Here is a 24,610-nt window from a genome sequence, read left to right on the forward strand (position 1 = left end):
AAAACATTTTTTAATAAATTTAGATTGTGTTTGGATTTGAAAATGATTTATATACTTTTTCAATTTATCACAAAGCAGCTAATATAAAAAAAACATACGGATAATTTTCAACGTTGTAAATGTGGTGAGCTGTCGATAAGGTGTGTCGTAAGTTACGCCGATAACACGCACACCATTTATATAGTGTAAAATATAAGAAGAAAAAAAATAAATCTTCGATCGAGCTAATCGCGATTTTGCGTCCGCTACACGGGATTAATAATTTTCTCTCGCCCCAGACACGGTGTTCTCAATTTTCCGGTTCAGTTTTCCCGGATTTCGTTTCCCTACGCCGCGATAAGTATAATCCCTCATAATCCTCGGCAGACGCAGGCGCACATCTCCTATCCCCGGAGACCGTTCAATTTTAAACCAACGAACTCGAATTCCCACGATGAAATTATTCCCGAATAAATTGGTATAAATAAGAGTTCATCGTGGCGCGCGTTAATTTTCGATAAATTCATCTGGCGACGGTGCGAAATTGAACCTACGACGGTTTACGGCTATTAATTGTATGCAAATGTGGTAAATAAATAGCGGTCGGTCAGGAGGAGATGGAAATTGAAAATATGGAGATTTTTCCGCCGAGTCTGTGGGGTATCTCGACGTGTTGGCCCGGCTTTCATCTGGCCTGCCGTTCATCACCTGTCGGCACTGCTTTGACTTCGCCCTATCATTTTGCATGTTTATTAAAAAAATATTTTAATATTCATACCCGTCCCTGGCGACTTTCATACGTTCGGGAATGGCTGCCCAACGTCGATTTCCGTTTTTAATTAAAAATCGTATCTCTCCAAACACATCAAATATCATATATATTCAAATTTTTTTTATAATTATTATTAGTACGCCAATCTTTTGACGAGGATAGTTGATTAAAATCGTCTCCAGTTGGTTCTATAAAGTACATACATAGTACATATGTAGTGTCACGTTCCAATGAAAGATTTATTTATTAATTTTTACTACTTGGTTAACCAAGATTTATTTTATAATATATTATTTAATTATATGATTTATAGTTAATATATTATTCATAATAATATATATTATTAGATTTATTTTATTATAATATAAAATAAAATAGTCCGACCAGGACTAATTTATTTTATTTCTCCAAATTTACTAAATGCACGGTCTTCATATTTTATGTATATAATATTATACTTCATCAAAACCTCTAAAATTCGAATTATTCCATTGCAAAATAAAAACATTCATCAATATCAAAAGAAATAATTATTTTCGAATAGCCCTCTTAAGAAAGCCCTTAAGAGGGCTGGACAGCAGCGCCTTGTCCATACAAACGTACTATACTTCTCCCTTCCTCAATTATGGCACTAGAGAAATTATTTTTTAATATGCTATGGATATCTACCATTGAGGTGCATCTATCGTTTTATTTTTTTGATTAATTATTTTTTATAGGAGCTAGGTGCCGCCAAACATCTATAAAATCTCCTCTTTTTTACACCCACGAAACGAGTCCAGCGTGCTTATTTAACGGTCGATTTAAAGAAAAATAAGCCAATAGATGCACAGAAAGTATCTTTCTCATACCGATGATGATTTTTTTTTAAAATTGGTCCAGTTTTGGAGGAGAAAATAGGAGAATACGAAACCTCGATTTTGTCAATTTAAAATACGTTTTATCTGGTCGAAGCGCAACTGTCGCATTCACTCAATATATATATATTGATATATATGTTGTCGCATTCACTCAATATATACATACACTCAATATATATATATATCGAAGAAAGGAATGGTATCAAAATTAAGGTTTCGGGTGTACAGCCCTCTTAAGCACGTGCCTCACAGATAGGTGAGATTCAGTACGCACCGCGCTCAAGGGTCGGTGTGCGAATGATATCCGATTTAGAATGACGGCTCTGCTACAGCCTTATTTGTTTCCTTCATTTCTTGCACTGTATTTATATTATTCCACATTTAATACTTTTATCACTAATTTCAATAATTAGCCTCGCAGATTTTTCATTATTTTAACCTAAAGCCCTCCATTTATAACTGGATGCTTGGAGTCCAGCATAGCGTCTAGCGCATTTTTTTAGCACAGTAAGGCAGGTGTTAAACCAGTTTAACTGTATGTATGTACATACATATATACATATATGATAAGATTGATCATAACAGATAAAATGGCGCCTAAATGAAGATGCTCAAAGTTACGGAAATTGCATATGTTTAATTGAGTCCGATTTCCAATCCCAAAGATATGCATACTATATATCGGCACAAAATTAAAATTCCGTAAACTTCTATTGTTGTAATCATTGCAATGTAATGTTTTCTTTGTGATCATGAAAGTTTCTCCGACTCTAAGTTGATGGTGGACAATTTTCGAACAAACTGAAGGTAGATGTATTCGTAGACGAAGGCTAAGACATAATGACCATAGCTCAAGTTGACTTAAAGCACTCGCTTCTAGGTGCGATTGCCTAATAAGTCCTCAGACATCTTTAAAGCTTTTAGGGCGAGCACGTTCTGTTGCGTAAGCTTGCGAAAGTGGATCGAAAGAAACCCGAGAAATTGAACTACTTTTATAACCGATTCGTACGAAAGTTTTAGGCTGCGAATAAAACTCTAAATTATTATTTTTTATATGAAAAATAATATAAGTCAATCGTGATAGCGATTGACTTTGAAAATATTGAGAGAAGGAGTTGGAGATTAGCCGTTATCTTTATCAGCCCGTTCATCAGAGTGTGACGAATCTCAGGCCCTCTTTCATCCTTTAGGGATTTCGGAGATAAAGCGTTGCACACGAGTATCTATAGACACCGAGTGTTTAGTAAAAAGCATTATAACTCGTTTGTAGCGGCTAATCGCTAGGGATTAGCTCGACTAATGTTTTAGAAACTACGTGACATTATCAGAGAGGAGGTACTTCAACTTTTCTTGTTGCCAACGTCAACTTTTCGTTTGTGTTTTTGTTCCCGCCAACGCCATTTATCCCTTAATAATACCAACTGATAAATTTAGTTTTACAACACATTGTGGAAACTCTCGCGTTAATTAACAGCGAATTTCCCGTCTATCTGACGACGATCTGTCCGTCTATATTTAGACGTATGGATGTCGACTGTTTTGTACAATATGAATTTCCCTTTTGATTATATTTAATTGAGTTTCATTCAAAATATAATTTATAAGTTTTAAGCATTGGGACAAAGCGTCAAAGTTTATTTTGCTAAGATGATCACATTTATGCTATTTTTTATTTTTATATATATGAGTAATTTATCTTTATTTATGTGTATTTATGTGTTTATGTGTATATGCATGTATAATGTTTGTATGTTTATGGATGTATGTAATGTATGTGTATGTGTATATGTATATGTATATGTATATGTATGTATGTGTATTTGTGTATACGTGTAAGTAATTGTGTATATATGGATGGTGTACATACATGTTTATATAATTGTCTTTGGCCAGGAAGGCGCATTGGGTTTACCTGTTAGGCCTTCTTGGTGTAAATTAAATAAAAAATAAAAAATAAAAATAAATAAATAACATTTAGAAGAGTTACACACAGTTTTGTCATAAATATACATCCATTAGAAATATCAATTACAATACCGATATACATTCAACCATCATAAATTTCAATTCATTCATTAACAAAATTTTAATAATTTTCCAACTTTTCATTGGTACGTTTTCTTTCAAAATATTATTTAAATTGACAAATGTTACAATTGACATTCCTTCACACTTAGCATTCCAAATATACTGAATGCAGTCTTCTTATTTTATTCATTTATCATAAAAACCTCTATAATTCTAATTATGTCATTATGAAAGGGTACCATTTATCGGCCACGAAAAATAGCTGAATTACCTGAAAAATTAGGTATTTGTCATGACATAATATGCAAATGACCATCTCTAAAACGTTTCGCCCTGCAAATAAAAAGAGTTCCCCTCTCTAAAATAGCTCGCACGACCCAATCGGGGTCCGCCCGACAAATGAAACGTCAAATGGGTATCGTATATTCCTGTACGCACCAGATGGAAACACAAAAAATATTAATAATAATTTGGTATCAAAATATAAGCTCTTTTACTGCATTGCAACGCATGCCGGGAATAACAACAATAACAACAATAAAATAAAATAACAACAATCGCCCAAAAACGGGAATGGAAATGGGAAAAACAGAAATAAGTGTCATTGCAACGCTATAATTTCAAATGTTTTCACATCGCGACCAACTTGTTTGCTGCCTACGTTTTTCAGACAAATGAGAACGGGAACGGGAACGGGAATTACATATATGCGTTATTGTGGCATTGCAACGCATGCCCGGTTCAGCTAGTTATGGAATAAAAATATTGATCAATACCAACAGAAATAATTATTTTCGCGGAAACCTCTAGTACATGCGCCTCAAAGATGCAAGAGAGAGGGGGAATTCAGTACGCGCCGCATTCAGCGGTCAGTGTGAGAATGATATCCGCCATAGAATGATGGCTCTGCTTCAGCCAAATTTTTTTATTCCTCGCACTTTTTTTATATTATTAACGGTTAATTCTTGATAATATGATTTTTATCGCTAATTACAATAATTAACCTAGCAGATTTTGCATTATTTTAACTTAAAACGCACTTAGTTTTTTACTGGACGCTTAGCGTCCAACACAGTGGCTAGCGGATTTTAAGCACAGTAAGACTGTAAGTGTTAACTATCACATATTATTGCTCTGAGCGAAAAAACTCCGATTTATAGCAATTTTAAAGGTAACATATGTACATACAAATGTATTATTGAATGGACTCACTAATGTTTAGACGCAATTTTACATCACAGTTTCAAATATTTTTTGATTTAAATATATAAATAAAGCAGTAAGCATATCATAAAATGTGGTAAACGGATTATTCCGCAAAAAGTCATTAGAATCTCGATCAAGGAACATCTGGCACTCGAATTCTCGTTAGTACAATATTTCGTGATTGATGGAGTTTTTCAGTGCCAGATCCTCTGTGATTGAGATTTTAGTGACTTGTGCGAGATCTCTTTTTGCGGAATAATCTCCGAACTATAAAAAGTACGTACATTCAACTACAAATTTACTAATTCCAGAAGAGTATTTCAATGATAAAACCTGTTATTCAATAATAAAACCCAGATGATACAACCTGTTATTTGTAGTGTCAATATCATCTCCTCAAAATATGCATATGGATAGTTGAATATTTCATCGTTTATTGAATTATGATCGCGAAGGTACAACCTAAGTGTACATATGTATATACAAAAGTGTTCGAAATCGCGTCGTAGCAAATTCCGTAGGCCGTAGTACTTCATCCGATGTAACAAGCGATCGAATCGGCCAGCATCTGTATTGAATTACGCGTACCACCCACCCACCCCTAAATAAAACGACAGAGGAGAAACGTCTAGGTATGAACGCGTAGTACATTGTAGGTAGAAAATAACAGAACCCGGACCCCGGAGCCGTATTATCAAATTAGCTTTATATTGAGCTACCACTCGGCAACCCTTTGTGATACGTACATATATACATATGTACATTTGTATATATTTATGTACGTAATACATTACACTGTACATACGCATATGTGTGTATACACGCAAAATTAATAATCAAATTAGGGTTAATTATTGAGAGGCGCCTTATTATTAAATGCCTTTCTCATGTACGATACATTTATAGTGGATTATTGAGGGCAAATTATTATTTTTCTTTTTAAGTGTTCGTATAATATGTATGTAAGGAATCAATATTACTATTATTATTGGATCAATCAATTTTATGTTAATTTAACAAATGAGAAATTTCAAATTTTGAAATAAAATTTGACATCAAAATATGCTGCGCTTAAATTTATATTTGTAAAATGTTAGATTCTTCGATGTATATAATATGTTAAATTTTAATAATGTAATGTTAGGGTAATATATTTTTAAGTTTTCCAAAAAATATTTGACTTTGATAAACGTTTAAGGTCATAAGGTATTGTAAGGTCATAAGGTAAGTGATAAAACATTGGACTAATTAGGAAAAGTTTTCATATTTGAATATGTTTGACTTGGTCTATTATCAGTGCAATTTTTATTTTAAATTTTCATACTATTATGTACATATATTCTTTTAGGGAAATTTAAAATTATAAATAGTTAAAACATATCATTTCAAAATGAGTGGTTACAATTTATATGAACGCACGCTATTTTAGAGTGGTTTATATATAGAAAAATATTTTATTTTTATTTTATATATGTATGTATGTATGATATTAGTATTAGATGATTGCAGTTTACCGTTTTTAATCGTGCATGCACTTTTTTGTCATGAATAAATCTTTAAGAGAAAATTTGACCAAAATAATACAAATTTTATAAGCATACCTACATATCAGTGGCGTGCCGTGACTTTTAAACCCAAGGACTAGGTATGGACAAAAAAATACATTAATATATATATATATATATATATATATATATATATATATATATATATATATATATATATATATATATATATATATATATATATATATATATATATGTATATACATTTTAATTAGAATAATCTGTCTTGAAGTGATGAGTACTTTTCATTTTTGTGTTAACAGAAATATTATCAGCCATATAATACAAATTATCAATGAGTCAAACCTATTCATAACAATACATAACAGTTAGTCATTTTTTCATTCCATATGCTACCATATTCAAAATACACATAAATTGATATCAAAAAAAAATAATACATACGTTATTTATTATAATAATTCGGTCTTTGTGCGTGCGTAAGCCTACCGAAGACTTAAAATCTACCGATGGAAACTCTCTCGCGTGGGTGGATTATAAACGAAAGCTCTGCTAAGCAATGAACAAACGCAACCCCCTTCCCTCCAACCCGTTTCGATTACTCGTTTTGCTATGATGATACGAAATAACGATGTTTACCCGCCTAAGATCCGACCCCGTTAATACGAATCGCTTCTAAAGCTTCCCCAATCCGAACGTATCCGGTTCGCAAACACCGAACGCGAATGCACTTCTTTCGATACGTTGATAAATTTACATCGTTACCTTACGTATATATATGTATGTATATAATATATAATAAGATGAAATTTTCGGTAATTCGACGCTTCAGCTTCTTCTTTGGATTTATTTGACTTGTTGGAAGAATTTGTATGGTTTAGTATGCGATATTCGTTTCGGTGTGCTCGGAAGTTTCGCACGATCAACTCAAACAATGGAAAACTTGAATTTTCAAAGGTCATCTCTCGGAGCAACGCTAATTACTGTGTAACGTTTAAATTATACACACGCCACGTCTGATACATACTAAGTACGTATCCTAACCGATAGAATCTTGCTTGTGTCAGTATACAGGAATATTTAAAATCTATCAGCGTTTGCACAATATAAATTAGCCTTTCATCAAGCACGGGAAATCGGTTCATTTTTTTTATTTGTATTCAGTTTTTTTATGTATGTATTCGTGTTACGTATTTACATCTTCGTCATATCTTGAATTTTTCTAGTTAATTCAGATTTTACTAAATACGAAATTCTGCTTTTAAATCTAATAATTCGTCCTGTGGAAATTCTTGACAAGCTTTTTCACCGATGAGTACTACATATGTATTGTCACGTTCCAATGTAAGATTTATTTATTTTTTAAAACTACTTGGTTAACTAACCAAGTTTTATTTATTATTATTAAAATGTTACATTTATCTAATATTATAGATATATTCGAAAAACGATAGATTATGGAACGATGATAATTTAATGAGATACGTAAAACTTATTTCACTATAACTTTAACTTTTGTTCACTTTATTCTGCTGACCGTCATTTGCGGACGCGTTCTCGGAGTCTTGATGATGACGACTGTCGCTCTCAGAGTCGATGATGATGACTGACTGTCACTGCGGAGTCGATGTTGATGACTGAATAATTCGATCGAATCGCGATCTATATAAATGATTTATTATCTTATGGGCGGGGCACATTCCTGGATTCTTATCTTATCTGAATATCCTATTACAGGAATGTTTATTAACTTGTTTACGCGAGTATGAGCGTGAAAAATTGATATTTGATTATTATGGGATCGAGGTACATGTATGTATGTATGTATGGATAACCAAAGCTGAGAAAATAGCACAGATAAATAAACCATTTTTATTTAAAAAGAAAATATTAAATATATATAATATATATACATATCATCACTGTCTAGCTTCTAGTACTCTCTTTCCTATAGTCAAATGATTCTAATATCTAAAAATAATATAATCTGTGATACAAACCAAATTTTAAGTCAAATTTTGAGCAAATCGTTGATTTTCTCAACTTGTTATTTCATAGAACTTCTTTTTAGATTTAGAAAAGCATATACATATATGTAGTTTTGTACATAAATTTGAAATGTAATGTTCAATGAAGTTAATTTATGATTGAAATTTACGATATCTCTAACATAGGTATTTATCATATATCTAATGAAACTTACTTTTAACGGATATGGCTAGTGAAAATCGATAAAATCTGTATTTTATAAATAATTTGGTTTAAAGTAAATATCCTAAATATGGTTGTAATCAAACCGACTAATTTGATACTAATATTAATGGTAATGTGTAGTATATGTAATATACATACATACAAGATAAAAAATTAAATATGTATTAATGACGAAACAAATCAAAAAGTTTATATTACTTAAATGAAGTATTTTTCCAACAGTGAATATTGGGATTTAAAATGCTGCTTTATTTTTTTTTATAGAAAAAATTGTATGTATGTACGTACGAAATAATGCTTACAGATCTTCTCATTACTTTCTTGGATATATATGTAAAATAATGTTGCTTTTTACTGCCTTAGTTGAAATCTCTAAATATAAATTTTGAAACTTTCACATATTTGCATATGTAGATATATCAATAAAATTTTGCTATTACTTTTTATATGCATATGTACATTTTGTATACCCATCCAAAGTAAAGCCGTTGTATTTCAAAGTGGTGGAAGTTCAATTTCCTGTTCCAAAAACACAATTTCTGTTTGACTTAATTCACTTATTTTAATTTGATATGTCCAGAATCTTGGAGTAGTAGAATAAACGTATTACAGGCCGCCAGAATTTTTAAATATTGTTAAAGGCAAAATATTGTATTTAAGGTTTTGCTAAATATTTCTCGAAATCAAGAATATATACTTCAATACAGATAATAAATTTTATTAACACACAAAGATTTACTTGAACTTTTAGCATAACGACTGCATATTTATGAAAACGCAGCACTATTCGCGTTTCACGGCATTTTACGATGTGTCGCCGCGTTGAAAAATTGCCCATTTCGTCCAAAAATCGCACACAACACTTGCCCGAATATAAATAAAATGCAAACATTTATCTTCCGTGCAATTTATGGTCTATGTTGATTTTGATTTTGGAAGCTAAATATGCCCCATTTTCCTCGGAAATTTCACTTCGCGAGCCCAAAGGAAATTTCCGAGTGTTTTTATGTGTATTGGATTAGAGCAAACAACATCTTCAAAGTTTTTGTTTTTCGAATCAATTTCACACAATACACTTTTTGATTGAATTCTCACTTTGCTCCGAGCATTCGTCGTCTCGTTCACTTACATAAACTGTCTCGCCGAATTTTGCGCCCTTTGAAACTTTCGAATGTTTATTCAATAAGGAAATCCTTCCGTTTGTTGTATAATATAAAAGGGGGGCGTTCATTGCTAGAACAAATAGATTTAAAACATAATCCGAAAAGGTTTCGTACGTTTTATATTGAATTATTATTGTATTATATCGTACGTATTACGTTGAATATATAATAATATATTGAAAATACATGTGAACATATAATATGTACGCAGTCACGAGATAAAAGGAATACGATGAAATTATCGACAGATTTTTCTTTTACGATTTTGGTCAATTTCGACTCCCTATCTGTTTCCTCGTCGCTTAGTCAGCCTGTTTTCTTTTCTGGCGTTTTCCGTGCTTTTCTAGCGATTGAAAACATTTTTCTGTTTTTCCATAAAAGAAGTGATTTATTTACGGAGTCACCACTTCGACGATTTATTGCGTTTGCAAAAGCAGATCGTAGGATGCATCCGAATGTAAGAAAAAAATATTACACACATACATTACCATTATTTTCATATAAAAATACAATTAACTCTAAAAGCGCTATTTTCTGTATATAAATATAAATTCGGTATTTTTAATAATTTAGAATATTCATATAAAATGCATACGATATATCAAGTTGTCATTTTTTTATTTATTTCTTCCAGAAGATGCAAGATAGTATGAGTTATTATGTATATTATTTTCATATAAACCAGCAGAATAGACTAGTGTTTAGTATCTAATGCTTCTAACAAAATGGTCACCTGTTCAAATCCCACTGGTTTCTGTTGGCCAGACCTTGAATTTGTGACTCCAGGTTGATCGTTTCCTATCAGAGTTTGTCAATTTATATGATTTTCATTGAAACGGTTCCAAAAAATTGGCAACCTTACCCATTTTCTCGCAAATCTCGGTTTTTAGCAATCTTGAATTTTGCTGAATTGTATAAAATGCTGCAAATTTTCAAATTTGAACATTTATTTATTTATTTATTTATTTATTTATTTATTTATTTATTTAATAGTTTTGGACCATTTTGGCATTACAGGAAGAACCTAATGCGCCACAATGGCCTACATTTGAAAAAGATATAAAAACATGATATAAAAACTGTAAATAAAGGAAAAAAGCAAAAGCAGAAAAAATGGTAAAATAAAATAATAAAAAAAGTAACAAAAGGAAAATAATACATCATTCAGAGAGAAAAAAAATAACAAAAGTGTAAAAATTAAAAAATGTATCAGTGGATGTTAATTGATATGTATTTACTTTGTATATTACTAATAATAGTTTTATCAAATTTGTATCAAATTTACAATATTTCTGGCCAGGAAGACGCATTAGGGTTCCTATTAGGCCTTCCTGGTAAAAAATAAAAATTAAATTATATATTATATACTTATAAATATACATATGTAAAATATAATCATTATAACATAAAATCCTTCACAAAGTACTAAAACTAGTATTTACTCGGACACTTAAAAGCAATCCAATTTCAACCGGACTATGCTTATTGTATTAATATAATATTTTAATTGCCAGTCCAATTTCCTTACACTATGTATCGTACGAGTGTATTAAACACCCATGTACATTCTTACACATATAAACGTGTGCGTATTTTCGTCTTTATGTAATAAACGCGAAATTATTCCGCCGAGACCGTGTTTTATATCACATTGCGACCACTCTCTGTTCTTTTTGGCCACTCGCTATTTTCCCATTTTGGCCGTTTCAACATTCGCACGTCCAAAAAAGGCGGCGTCCACTATCCCCGAGCATAAATTCAAATTTATAATACAACAGAGCGACATAATTTTCGGATAATGACGTCTTTATAGTGTCGAGACGCTTAATATGCCTCGCCTTTGGCAGCGCGAAGCTTTCATCATCTCGAATCTAATGTACCATCTCTCATCGTAAACACGACGTAAAGCAACTAAATCCATTTTAAATGTTACACTACGCACAAGTATTCGTCGACTTTGTATAATATAATAATATACAGAATCGATATCGACAAGGATTTACTATATTTATGTTTGTGTGCAGTGTTTTGTTCCCATGAGGTTTTCTGCACACGTTATTGTATCGATTTCCACTAATTAGGTAATACAATATTCTAAGTGAGTATTAGTGTTCGTGAGTATAATCAAATAAATGTGGTATTGACTGATTTCCGATTTGATTACTTTTACAAACTAATAATTTAATTTAAGAATAATTTTTACATAGCATCATAGTGACATCAATGGATAAATTTGCAGTTTTTTTATAAATCAGTGAATTCAAGATGTTGTAAGCTTGAATTTTGCAAGAAATTGGACAGAGTTTCCAATTTGTTGGAACTGTTTCAATGAAATTAGATAAATTCTGTTTCAATGAAACTAGGCAAACTCTGATAGGATACAATCGACTTTGGAGTCACATATCCTAGGTCTGGCCAGCAGCACAGCTAGGGATTAAACCCGTGACCATCATTGATCCATGCTGATGGTTATCATTCTAAGATCTCAATATGAAAAAAAATCATTTGAATAGTAAATTCTAGGCAATATGTGTTTTTTTTTTGTATAAAGATAGACGATAGGTTCAATAAATAGAGGCACTTATAAAGTTGAAGTATTTCGAAGAAAGAAAATTGGCATTTACAGTCAGTGAATTGGAATTTGATACTATAAATTGAACATTTGTTATCGGAATTTATAATCATTCGATATTCTTTCTTACGTTAGTTATTGTTGTCGTTATTTCAACGTTTACATCATTATCGTGCACACTTTATTGCGTGAAATCAACAACATGTATAGTTATTATAGTTTTGATTGACAGCATATAAAATTTTATACATTTTAACATTACGTTTACGCAATACTGAATATTATACAATACTGAGCTGATTGTCATCAGGCCAACTAATTATAATACTTATTGAAATACAAAAAATCATGTTTTTTACTCACAGACACTTATAAATACATATGTTTTAGGTTTAATCCAATTCGAATAAGAATATTATTTTTGTTGATTTCTTCTTGTTTAAAATGTAAGCGCTTAAAAAATGCTCAATTTTTACAGACTTTTGGCTTTGCAGTCTTTAGCTCAAAATCTAGTATTGTGCTAAAAATAAGTATATTAATCAATAGGCAGGCAATTTTTCTAATCATTGTGATATTTTATTGCTTTATTTTACGTAGAAATAATTATTTAGCGAATTTTAAAGGTCAAAAATATATTTTTTTACACATTTTTTTCTCGAGCTATTGTGCATTTATTGAACCGGTTCTATATTTCAATACATTCACAAAGATTGGTTTTCAATCTCAATTGTTACTAATTTGAAAGTTAAATGATTTTAAATAACATAATGAAATATTCTAGGCTCGATCATCGCTCGTAAGTAAACGGGAGCAAATGAGTCAAAATTCGTAAAAATTAAATAGTCTCCACTTAATTATTAGTTATTATTCCCAATTCATTCATCAATATAATTGAAATTGCAATGTGAAAGATCTTACGTCATATTTTCAAATTTAAACTGCTACAAATTTAAATATTAACTGATTTGTAAACGTATATTACACGTCAAATTTTTCAAACACAATCTGCTTTAGATCGTCGACTTTAGAGAGTCTTTTATTAATATTATGTACATATATTAGATGTATTATGAGCATTTATAAGAATTTTAAATAGGTTTTTGAGCTCTTTTTCCTATTATGCTGTACATTAGTTTATGTACTTACAAATCTAAAATATCTAGTTATTCTTTTAATGAATTTGAAGTGCCGAGTAAAGGACGCATATAAGGCTCGAAGAAGATGCATTTTGAAGGAAAAATAAACATACATATAAATCTATAAATCATGTCTTACAGATAGCTCCAAAGCGACGAGTATATTATATAGATCAAGTAACACAACAAATTATACATTAATAGATAATTATTATGTATTTTTACACAGATTATCTAAACACAATCTGCTTTAGATCGGCGACTGTAGAGAGTCTTTAATTAATATTATGTATTATGAGTATTTATAAAAATTGTAAATAGGTTTTTGAGCTCTTTTTCCTATTATGCTGTACATTAATATTGGAATAATATACTACTATGATTACTAACAAAATTAAATTAAAATTGTAAAATAGAAAATGATCAGTAGATCAGTAGCAATAAGATGTATTGTGAACATAATTTAGTAATAATAAGAAGCATTTAGAAATCAAAATTTCAAACGGCACATTTTCGACACTCAATGTATTTATAAAACAATATGTGAAAACTTATTTACTACGCAGCCTTATTTAGACACTTTGTCATGCACTTGTTAAAGCGAAGGAAGGAAAGGTTATACAATACATATGTATATGCACACATACATACGTATAAAGATACGAGAAATGATGTGCGTCAAGCAAAATTGAAAGCATTGAAGCGTAACGGCAAAGTAGCACGACTGCTTATTTATGCTTACGCTCTCATTTGCATGTGTACGACCGCATTCGTATCCCGGAAAAACGTCGTTGGCGAAAATTTGTGTAAGTTTTCCGTTCGTTTGCTCGATTTTCTCGCATTTTTGCCGCACAAGTGCACCCACCCAAACACACTACATACGTATACACGATTGTATAATACGTACATATGTGCAGAGCCATCCAACGACACACAATACGCGGAATCCGTACGTACGTAATTGGAAATATTTGCCATGTTGGAGTCGCACAGTCTGCGTTTTGTATCGTTAAATTTGAGACAACGAGTCTCTCCGATAACGACCGGCTCGTATATGATACGCTTCTCGTTTGATACTCGTTGATTCAGTTCAAAAGTTTTTTTTTTGTTCCATTGAAGAGTTGCTGTTAAATTTTCGATGCTTTCCTGGTTCATAGGGAACGGTCTAAAAAAGTTCCAATGGGACATTTGATATGCAACTGTTGTTTGTTTTAATAAAAAAAATATTCAAAATTTTTCCACTGAATAGATAATATTGATTTTATTGTGAACTTCTTAAATAATTCTATTTTTATCTCTTACATAATATTTGTTTGTTCCTAGAGACATATACATACATATAATAAAATAATATGACTTTTCAAAGGTGCAGTAAAATATTGATTCGAAAACACCTGCTCAAATCTAAGCTGCTTAAAGCTCCGAAATTTAGTTCATTTACTAATGTGAAGCTTGGAGCTTCAGCCAAAATGAAGATAGCCGACTTGCATCCATTGAATTAATGAAAAATCCAATTAAATACATTTAGATACAACCAAATCAAAATGAATCATATTTAAGTTGTAAAAGCTGCTTAACCAAGAGACATCCTACCAAGGTGGTTAAGTTAGTAACCAGATTCTATCACAAAGGCAGATATTTATTTATTTTAAACAGACCATTGTGGCATAACAGGAATTCCTAAAGCGCCACAATGGTCAAAAAATATAACACAAAAAAGAAAAAAAACAAAATAACAATTAAACATAAACATAAATACATCCATACATACATAAAAAATAGCATTTATAATAACAGATAAAGTAAAAATATCAAATAAAATATAGCATAAGGAATGCCTTGCACCTACAGCCAGTTTCAATAAATATGTAAGAAACAACTACAAATACAAAACATCCCTGTAAGGCCCAAATGGAAGAGAGTTAATCAAAATTTCACTCATAAATCACAATCAATCATGAAAACAATGATGAGCGCAGACTACCAGATAAATGGGTTAGAGTAATTTCCGACAATTTACGCTCACTAAGGTGGAAAATATCACATTCAGTCTCGGCAGCAACGATTTCATTAAGAAGTCGGATAGCTCTTGGAATAGGAGCCATTCGAAAAAGGACTGTGCGGGCAGGAGGTCAGCAAATGATGATGTCTACCACGCACATAGTGAATAGGGACATAAAGCCCCAACTGCTCCAGATATGATTGCGTCATAATGAAAATATTGCAAAACGTTGATTAACTAGAAAAAAAATTACTAAAAAGTGAGCAAAGGGATGCTAAAGGGAGTCTGGAGAAGGTAAAAAGTTATCATTTTAAATTTATTTGCTAAAATAAAACCTGTAAGAGTTTTTAAGATGTAATATAGGTAACAAATATAATATATACAATTAAACCATATATAAATTTGTTTTTTGCAAATAAATTTGTATGCCTATACGTTTTCATATAATTAAATCAAAACTATAATATATAAACATAACTATGTTATATTTCAGAAACCTTTGTGTTAATTAAATTTACAATATGTTTTGATTCGACTTATACAATTTATGTTCAAAATAGCTCATAGTTTATTCTTAGACCAGTTATAAGTAAATTTGATAATTAACGACTCTCTTGCATCTCCCACATTCGTATGAATTTTCTTCGACATAATACGTCTTGTTTAGGTGGGTTTTCCCACGCAAAAGCTCGTTGTTACATATTCATCGATCCACGTTCAAATCTGCGGAATTAAATGGAATTTTCCAATCCTCGCGAGGGGGACTTCGGCACGTCTGGACACCATTTTCCGAGGATTTTCCGTAAAAACCCCTAAAACGTTTCCGGAAATCTATACGGTTCCAATTTGGAACACACGCTCCGAAAACCGCCTTTTACAATCCTCGTCATTTTATAATATGACACGAGATTATGGGAAAGTTTTCGTTTAATAACATTTTTCGGTATACTTTGTTAATACGTATAGGTATACGTGTGTATGAATTTAGGTTTATTTTCTTTTTACACTTAAAATGTCTACAAAGTATTATGTCAAAATTGGAATTTATCTATTACGGATAGCTCTTTTTTCGGACGATTTATATTCGCGATGTTTTTTCTGTTTATTACGTTTCGTGCAGGGACCACATCTCAGATTGGAAATAAATGAGGAAAATCGAAAAAAAAATAATTCCCGTCCGAGGAAATTGCCGAAGAAAAAGCGAAAGAGAGACGAAGAACCTACGGTCGGGAAAAAATAAAGAGGCTTCCATTTGTTATGAAAACAAGCGGCCAAAAAGAAGAACGAAAGTAAGAATAAAATAAAACATGAAAAAAAAATGAAAGAATCCGTTTTGATATAATTACAGTACGTGGAAGTGATGAACAGAAGCCGCATACGAGAAAGAAAAACAAAAGTGGGTTTTGAAAGAAACCATCCGAAGTTTGGAAAGCTTTGACGTCGTCTTGGGGATTTTAAAGTTTCATCCCAAAATAGCCACCAGCCAATTAATTACCGATTAGATAGGACGAAGATCAAACAAGCTGGCGCTGAAGCTGACTCGGCTCCTTGATGGCTATAATCGTTCTATCGACCCAAAATTCGTAAATACAAATTTTACAAACAACACAAGCGGAATACATCTTAAATATTTAGAAAAATGAACCTTTAAAATCCCATTAAATGATATCAAAAGATAAAAAACCAATAAATACATACATACATACACTCATTCAGTATCCAGTCTTAAGTGGGATGAAAGAATCTTTGATACATGCATATGTATTATAATTCATCAGAATCATAGTTTTGATTTGGTCAGCTATGTATTATATATATATATATATATATATATATATATATATATATATATATATATATATATATATATATATATATATCAGTATTTCATCATTTTATGAATGAAAGCCTCTTCAATTCTTGTCCATTCCTAATTTTGTCTTATCTTTTTTTTCTAATCATCTTTCACGATACATTTTTGCAACCACTTCCTACATAATAATTGAGCGTTTCTTTTGTTCATCTATCATTTACATATACATACATACATATTACCATTTTCTCAGCTACGTACATCTGTCATTCTTTTGATCCATGTAGAATTCTCTTTTGATTCATTTGTAACATTCCAAGAGATATTTACCATAAAATTCATTGCAATGTAAAAAACATCAACAATCCAAAAACACTTCATCCGTCTTATTTCCTCTTCATTTCAAACAGTCATACATCAGTCCAATTTTTCTAGATATGTATATGTAGGTATAGGGCTTCCAAGCCGGCTTAAACCGAAACCGAAAAGCCGGTTTTTTGACCATTTTTCAAAAAACCGAAAACCGGTTTCTTTAGCTTGATCAACCGGCTTTTTAAGGTCTTCTTTAATTAACGTTTTTTTCCTCAAAAATAACAATTATAAATTTCAAATTTTTTATCCAGATCAAAAAAATTGTATATCCAAAATCGGCGCATATTTATTTGAACAACAAAAAAAGGTACAACACTTAGCAGTGGCTTTGAGATTTAGTAATAGACGAAGACCAGGTCATAATAACCAATAAAATATTGTTAAAACAACATAGTTTGAATAACTATACGAGGACTTTAATAACTCATTTTAATTTCTAATCAATTATTTTTTTTGCATAATATAACTTGTATATTTACAATTTTGTTTTCGATATAAAAATTTAAAACTTGAAAACAATCTTCTGGAAGCGGTGAAAGCTTTTTATTTGAAAAAAAAACGAAAACTGGCTTTTTCTTTCGGGTGGTTTTTTGGAAACCCTTAATGTATGTAGATATAAACTACACTTGAAATTGACTACATACATACTTACATAGTCCATCCTATCTATTCTGTATTTATATTGCCGATATTTGGAATTTTTGTTGCTTTCATAAGCTTCTTTATCTTTACACACCCCACATACATATATATCATTGGTTTTAACGCTTTGACCGCGAGTTATCAGCTTACGCGCCGGTTAGTTTGCGTTCCAATGTCGCCGATATCGACGATGCGGTCATTGTTCGCCATTATGACCATGCGACCGAAACAGACATCGATTATTCTCAGAATTAGCCGCCGTACATTGTGAACAGGGGAACGAGAGGATGAGGAGGATCGTTCGTTCCACGTTGGAAGCTGCGACCTCGAATATCCCGCATAGACGGCAAGGTTCCGACAAGATATATTATCGGTGTGGTCACCCCAGTCGCCGGCCATCCGTTATCATATTAACGTCTAAGCGCAAAGCGATGAAACGATCTCAAATTTATATGTGTATGTATATAATATACTATTAAAAGAGCGGTTATTGTATAATATAATATGTTCGGGCTAAAGTAATTTGATGAAATTAGATGATATTACCCGTTTCTATTCGAGTACATATTATGTACATACATATGTAGATTTCAATTTGGGGAAAATTCGTTTAATTGGTGGGTTCTTTAAAACTTGAGTATCGTTTCCCAGATATCGCGTTAATAAAGTACATTAATGTTTTAGTCGCAAGACTCAATCAATTAGGGTAGTGTTTTAAAAATTTAAATAATTCAATAAGATTAAACATTAAAATGATAATTCATTATAATAATATTCAAAAAGTATTACTATATGACTAACTGTCTTTATTTGGTATGTAACTTCGTTTGATTTGGTCACTAAATAGATGATCAGTAAGTTATATCACCGGTCGGTGACTGCTTTACAAAAACTGGTTTACTGACCATTTTTATCTATGTAAATACATACATACATGTACATACTAAATTCTCGAAAAAGTTTATTGAAAAATCTGATAATTCAATCTTTTTGCTTTTCAATCTAAATTTTTTAAGCTTTTATTTTTTATTGACCCGTTAAAATTTCAACGGTTGCTTTTGAAAAGGACTTGATACTTGATTTGAAATAAAAGTTTAAAAGTATTACCACTATATTACGTTATTTTTAAGTATTAATTAGAGTGCCTTTTAAAAGCTATTTTGAATCTTAATATAAGAAAATAAGTGATTTATAAAACTTGAACAAAACACAATATACTAAGCAGCAATACATTGATTTTAAATTATCATTAATTACATATATTCACAATACATCATAGGTCTATTCTAATAGCTACTGATACAATGATCATTGTCTATTTTACACAATATTTTTCACGTAAGTATTTATAGTATTTTTTTTACTTTATCTATTTACGTAGTAACAATAGACGAAGTTTTGTGATCATACAAAAATTCTAACTAGAGATTTTGACTGATTCGAGCTCAGAATTGATCACTGATCACGTTGTCATGATCTAGAAAAAATGTGTGTGTATATATTTTGGGAATTTTTTGAAAACCGTTAGTCCTATCAAACTGAAACTTAGTATAGGTTACTGAAATTCTTGTTTATCCGACGATAATTTTTTTTAAATTTTACCTTCCCTTATATGTGTCTTCTTTTTTATATACATATGTAAGTGTATACGGTATAATAGAAAAAAAGCTTAAAAACCTATTTACAATTCATATAAATGACAATAATAGATACATTTGTATATACATATGTATTATTTTTAACTAAAGGCTTTTTAAAGTCGACGATCTCAGTCAAATTGTGTTTAGGTAATCTGTGTTTTATACTGAATCCAACGAAGCCTGTTCTTATTTTATTTGATCGTAAGACAAAATGTCTTTTAAATCGTAGCTTTAGCGATTGATGCTCAGTCTTCCAGATATTTATGTTACAATTTTCGGTTGGAACTTGTTCGCAATAAAATGTTTGCAGTTGAAAGATTATCCCATCAGAACGACGATCGTGTGCACTGGTAACTTCAAAGAGCTCTCTTTTAGCTGGAGAGCGAAAAAATGCATTCATTTATGCAGCCGAAGGAGCATGAGCACTTGGTGATTTCCAGCAAAATGCACTCTTTGTAGTATGTAGACAAAGCGCATTTTTCAATTTTGTTTTTACATCGATTTTGCATTCCTACGAACATATTTACATACATTCCAATACTGATTCTGCTTAGCTTGTACGATGCGGAATTATAATATTGTTTTGACGTAAACTTTTTAAATATTTATTAATTCAATGGGGAAAAAATGAAAAATTCCGATCGCGTAAAAATGAAAAGCTTTCACATTCTCTCTTTTTTTCAATATATATGTAAAGTGTTGGCAAACAAATTTAATCCATCTGCGTTCGGTAGCGCTACGGCGAACGTGAAATGGGTATTTCAACTGTATTACCCACTGTAGAAATTACGATGGGGGAAAGCTTTCAATACTTTCATTTTTCATGACTGCAATTTGTATTACAAATCTAATTCCAATCATTTTTTATCTAATTTATAATATTATTTCATATTCCAATAAACATTTCATTTAAAGAGTTTTTCAAATTGACTGCATACAATATGTAAATTATTGAAAAGCTTCATATGAAAGATAATTCGTCTAGAAATTTATATGGTTCTTATATTAATATCATTCTATTATTTGTTATTTTTCTGGTAGTCTGCGCTCATCATTATGTATAAATGTGTTTTTGTCTGTGTATATACATACATACATATGAATATATTTATTTTTCTTTTAATAAGACATTCCCTTCTTTGTTTTTTTTATAATTTGTAATTATTACTATACGCTATTTTATAGCTTATTGTTTTTTTATGATTATGTTAAATGTGTTATTTGTGTATATATGTATATATATATACATATATATATATATATATATATATATATATATATATATATATATATATATATATATATATATATATATATATATATATAAATCAATGTTTGTCTGTCTCTCTCTCTGTATTGTTTTTGTAATATCTAATTTCTATAGTAATTATTTTGTTTCTTTTCTGTTATATTTTTGACCATTTTGGCGTGGCGCAATAGGAATTCCTGTAATGCTACAATAAAGCCTTTCTAACACAACTACCGCTCGAGTTAGTACTTTTAGATAAAAAAAATTGAGATAGTAAAACAATCCTTATAAACGAAGTGAGATAAAAAAACGAATAAAAGCATAATAGCATGAAAAAAAATGTGTAAAATATATATATATATATATATATATATATATATATATATATATATATATATATATATATATATATATATATATTTGACTTTTAAAATTCGCTAGATAATTAATTATAAGTATTTTAAAGCAATTAAATATCACAATCAATGGGAAAAATATCTGACTATTGATTCCAATACTCATTTTGAACAGAAAAATACTACATTTTTTGAGTTAAAGACCGTAAATGCCAAAAATCTATAAAAATTGCGCATTTTCTTAAAACGCTCATATCTCATAAACCGTATCGAAATTTGGGTTTACCCGTTATGGCTTCCTAGTATACACATATCAATGTAAAATAAAAAACGTCAATTTTTTTTATTTTTTGGAAGTTATTTTGAATGGCTTTGAAATGTTAAGATTTTGTAAGGAAGTCATTTTGCTATATCATCTCGGTATAATTTGATATAATGAAAACTTTAAAATACGATTTTCTTAAATAATATATGTACATATGTATGTGACTTTAAACAGATGATTCTACGAAAATTTCACTAAAGTTAGTTTAACATTCAACAAACTTAAGATAAAAAAAAATCGTTCAGCCACCAAATATATTTTATCATTAATATAATCCCCAATTTGTAGGTGATCAAATGATAATATTATATTGATATTCCATATCATAACGACAAATTCATATTAAATTCAAAGCTTCTAATGTAAGTTAAATTGTATATATTTTTATTACCATATTTGGTCACAGCGACATAACAGATATCCTCAATTTGTCGTTATGATTTAAATATAAGATATCAAAGTACTTTTTTAATACTAATTATATATGCAGACACGGAGGCACTCACTGAAGATGACATCACGAAAATTTCATGATGAAACAGCACTAATCCAAATACACACATTCGATCGTATACCCGGAATAGTGGGATTGTGTGTGCGTTCGGTTCATTATACATATAATGGCCGTTATGAGGGGTCGGTTTTGATCGAGATATTCAAATTAGCCACGTAACGGTTTTCCGTTGCGAATTTGCATTCGGATGAAGAACGGGACCATGGCGAAATATGCGCCGAATATGTTCGAGATGTGCAAATTGGCTCTGGAAACGGTATGCAGTTGCAAATCGAAACGTAAACGCGTCAGTGGAATACTCGAATGTTTCACATTTTACCATACGTCGCATCGTGCGTGAATATCTCACCGGAATTTCGGTTAAATTGAAATTTGAAATAAATTCATACATATATGTATCTGTCTCTAATATTAATTAGAAGCATTAGGTTTAGTTGCATTACATTAATTAATTTTCAATCTAAATAATTGGTAACAAATGGTTTTTACGTTATTCAAAACAAATATATGCTGTGTATAATACATATGTAAATATGTAGTCGTCCGGTTGTCATAGTCGCATAGTAATTTTATACAAAAAAAAATGTATTTCATATCTCAATAATGCTTCTTTATAAGATTACTTTAAAAAGTCGTAGCATATGTACGAATTTAGAATACTAAAAAAAATGGAAGAATTATAGCCGAAAACACATGAGATCACGTTCTTGTATGGTTTAAATTCAATTAAAATAAAATAAACATTTCAGATACCAAATTTACTAACATGAATCTATAGCTTTTATAAATCCGACAAATACTAAAAAAATACTAAGATTCTCTTCACATACATTTATTTATTTTAAGTTTGGACCATTGTAGCATTACAGGAATTCCTAATGCGACACAATGGTCAAAAATATAACAGAAAAGAAAAGAAACAAAATAATTCACTGTATTGTAATTATCATATGTTCTCGAATCATGCATATATTTTTCATTGATTTTTATAACGATTTCAAAATCTAAAAAAAATAAATTGAAGTCTATTGTTGAACATAAATATTAAAATTAATTTAATACTAGAAATTGGCCCAATAAGAACAATTTAAAAAATAAAATAAATCAAACTACTAAAAAACAAACTGAAAAAGTAAGAACTACAAAAACCCATTATTTTAAGTTTCTTTTTAAAAAGGTTAAGGCTACTAAAAGTTACTAATTCATTAGATAGACTATTCCAAATGTTAACCACTGTATTTAAAAAGGATTGTCTCATTATTTTGAAGTGAATATATTTTTAGGGTCTGGGAGTATGACCTCTCAGATGACAGTTATTTTAAAACGTAAGGAGGTTAACCATAAGACAATTGTTATGGTTATTTATAATTTTATAGACTTCAATTAGATCACCTCTCATTCTTCTCGTCTCTTAAGTGGAAAGATTCATTATTTATAATCTCATATCGTATTAGCGTGATTTTAGTTCGGAAGGCATTTATGAAATTCTTCATTAAACATAATTTATTCATACATTCATTTATAGTTTTGGACCATTGTGACATTACAAGAAGAACCTAATGCGCCACAATGGCTTACATTAAATAATAAACTACAAAGTCCTATTTATATATCTATAAGGTTTAAAATGATATAATCAAATCCCAGTTTTGGTATAATATAGGTTTTATAAATTTTGGTCAATAGCTTGGCATTGAGATAATTAAAAACACCTTTTTTTAAGACATAGAACAGAATAACAATTTTTAATGATAGAATTTAGAGTTGACCAAGTGGTAATAACTCCAAGATCGGACTGAACTTTGACTGGATTAACTAAATTTGAATCTAAATTATAAGTAAAAATTCAAATTATTAAAGCCTAGATGAAGAATTCGACGTTTCTATAATAAAAAATTGCATTATTTCCAAAAATATTAGACGAAATGGAGGCTTGTTATCAAGAAAAATATAATAAAGTAATAACATTTTTATGAAACTTCCCATTTAAGGCGGGGTTTCTTTTTATATTACCAACACTGAAAATTCAGTCGAAATTCAATACTTTTCGCCACTCTGTACATCATCATATTACGATTGATATCAACTTTCAATAAGAAACAATTGAAAAACAATCGCATACACTATCCTCCCGTGATTGTTTCGAAGGGTTTAACCCTTAGCGTGCGCGCTTCGCATCTTGATTCTCCTTAATCCCACATTGGCTTACGGTCATATATCAACGTTGGCACTTGCACCACC

The sequence above is a fragment of the Arctopsyche grandis genome, chromosome 7 (genome assembly GCF_051622035.1).
Source record: "Arctopsyche grandis isolate Sample6627 chromosome 7, ASM5162203v2, whole genome shotgun sequence".
In the NCBI taxonomy this organism is placed as follows: domain Eukaryota; kingdom Metazoa; phylum Arthropoda; class Insecta; order Trichoptera; family Hydropsychidae; genus Arctopsyche; species Arctopsyche grandis.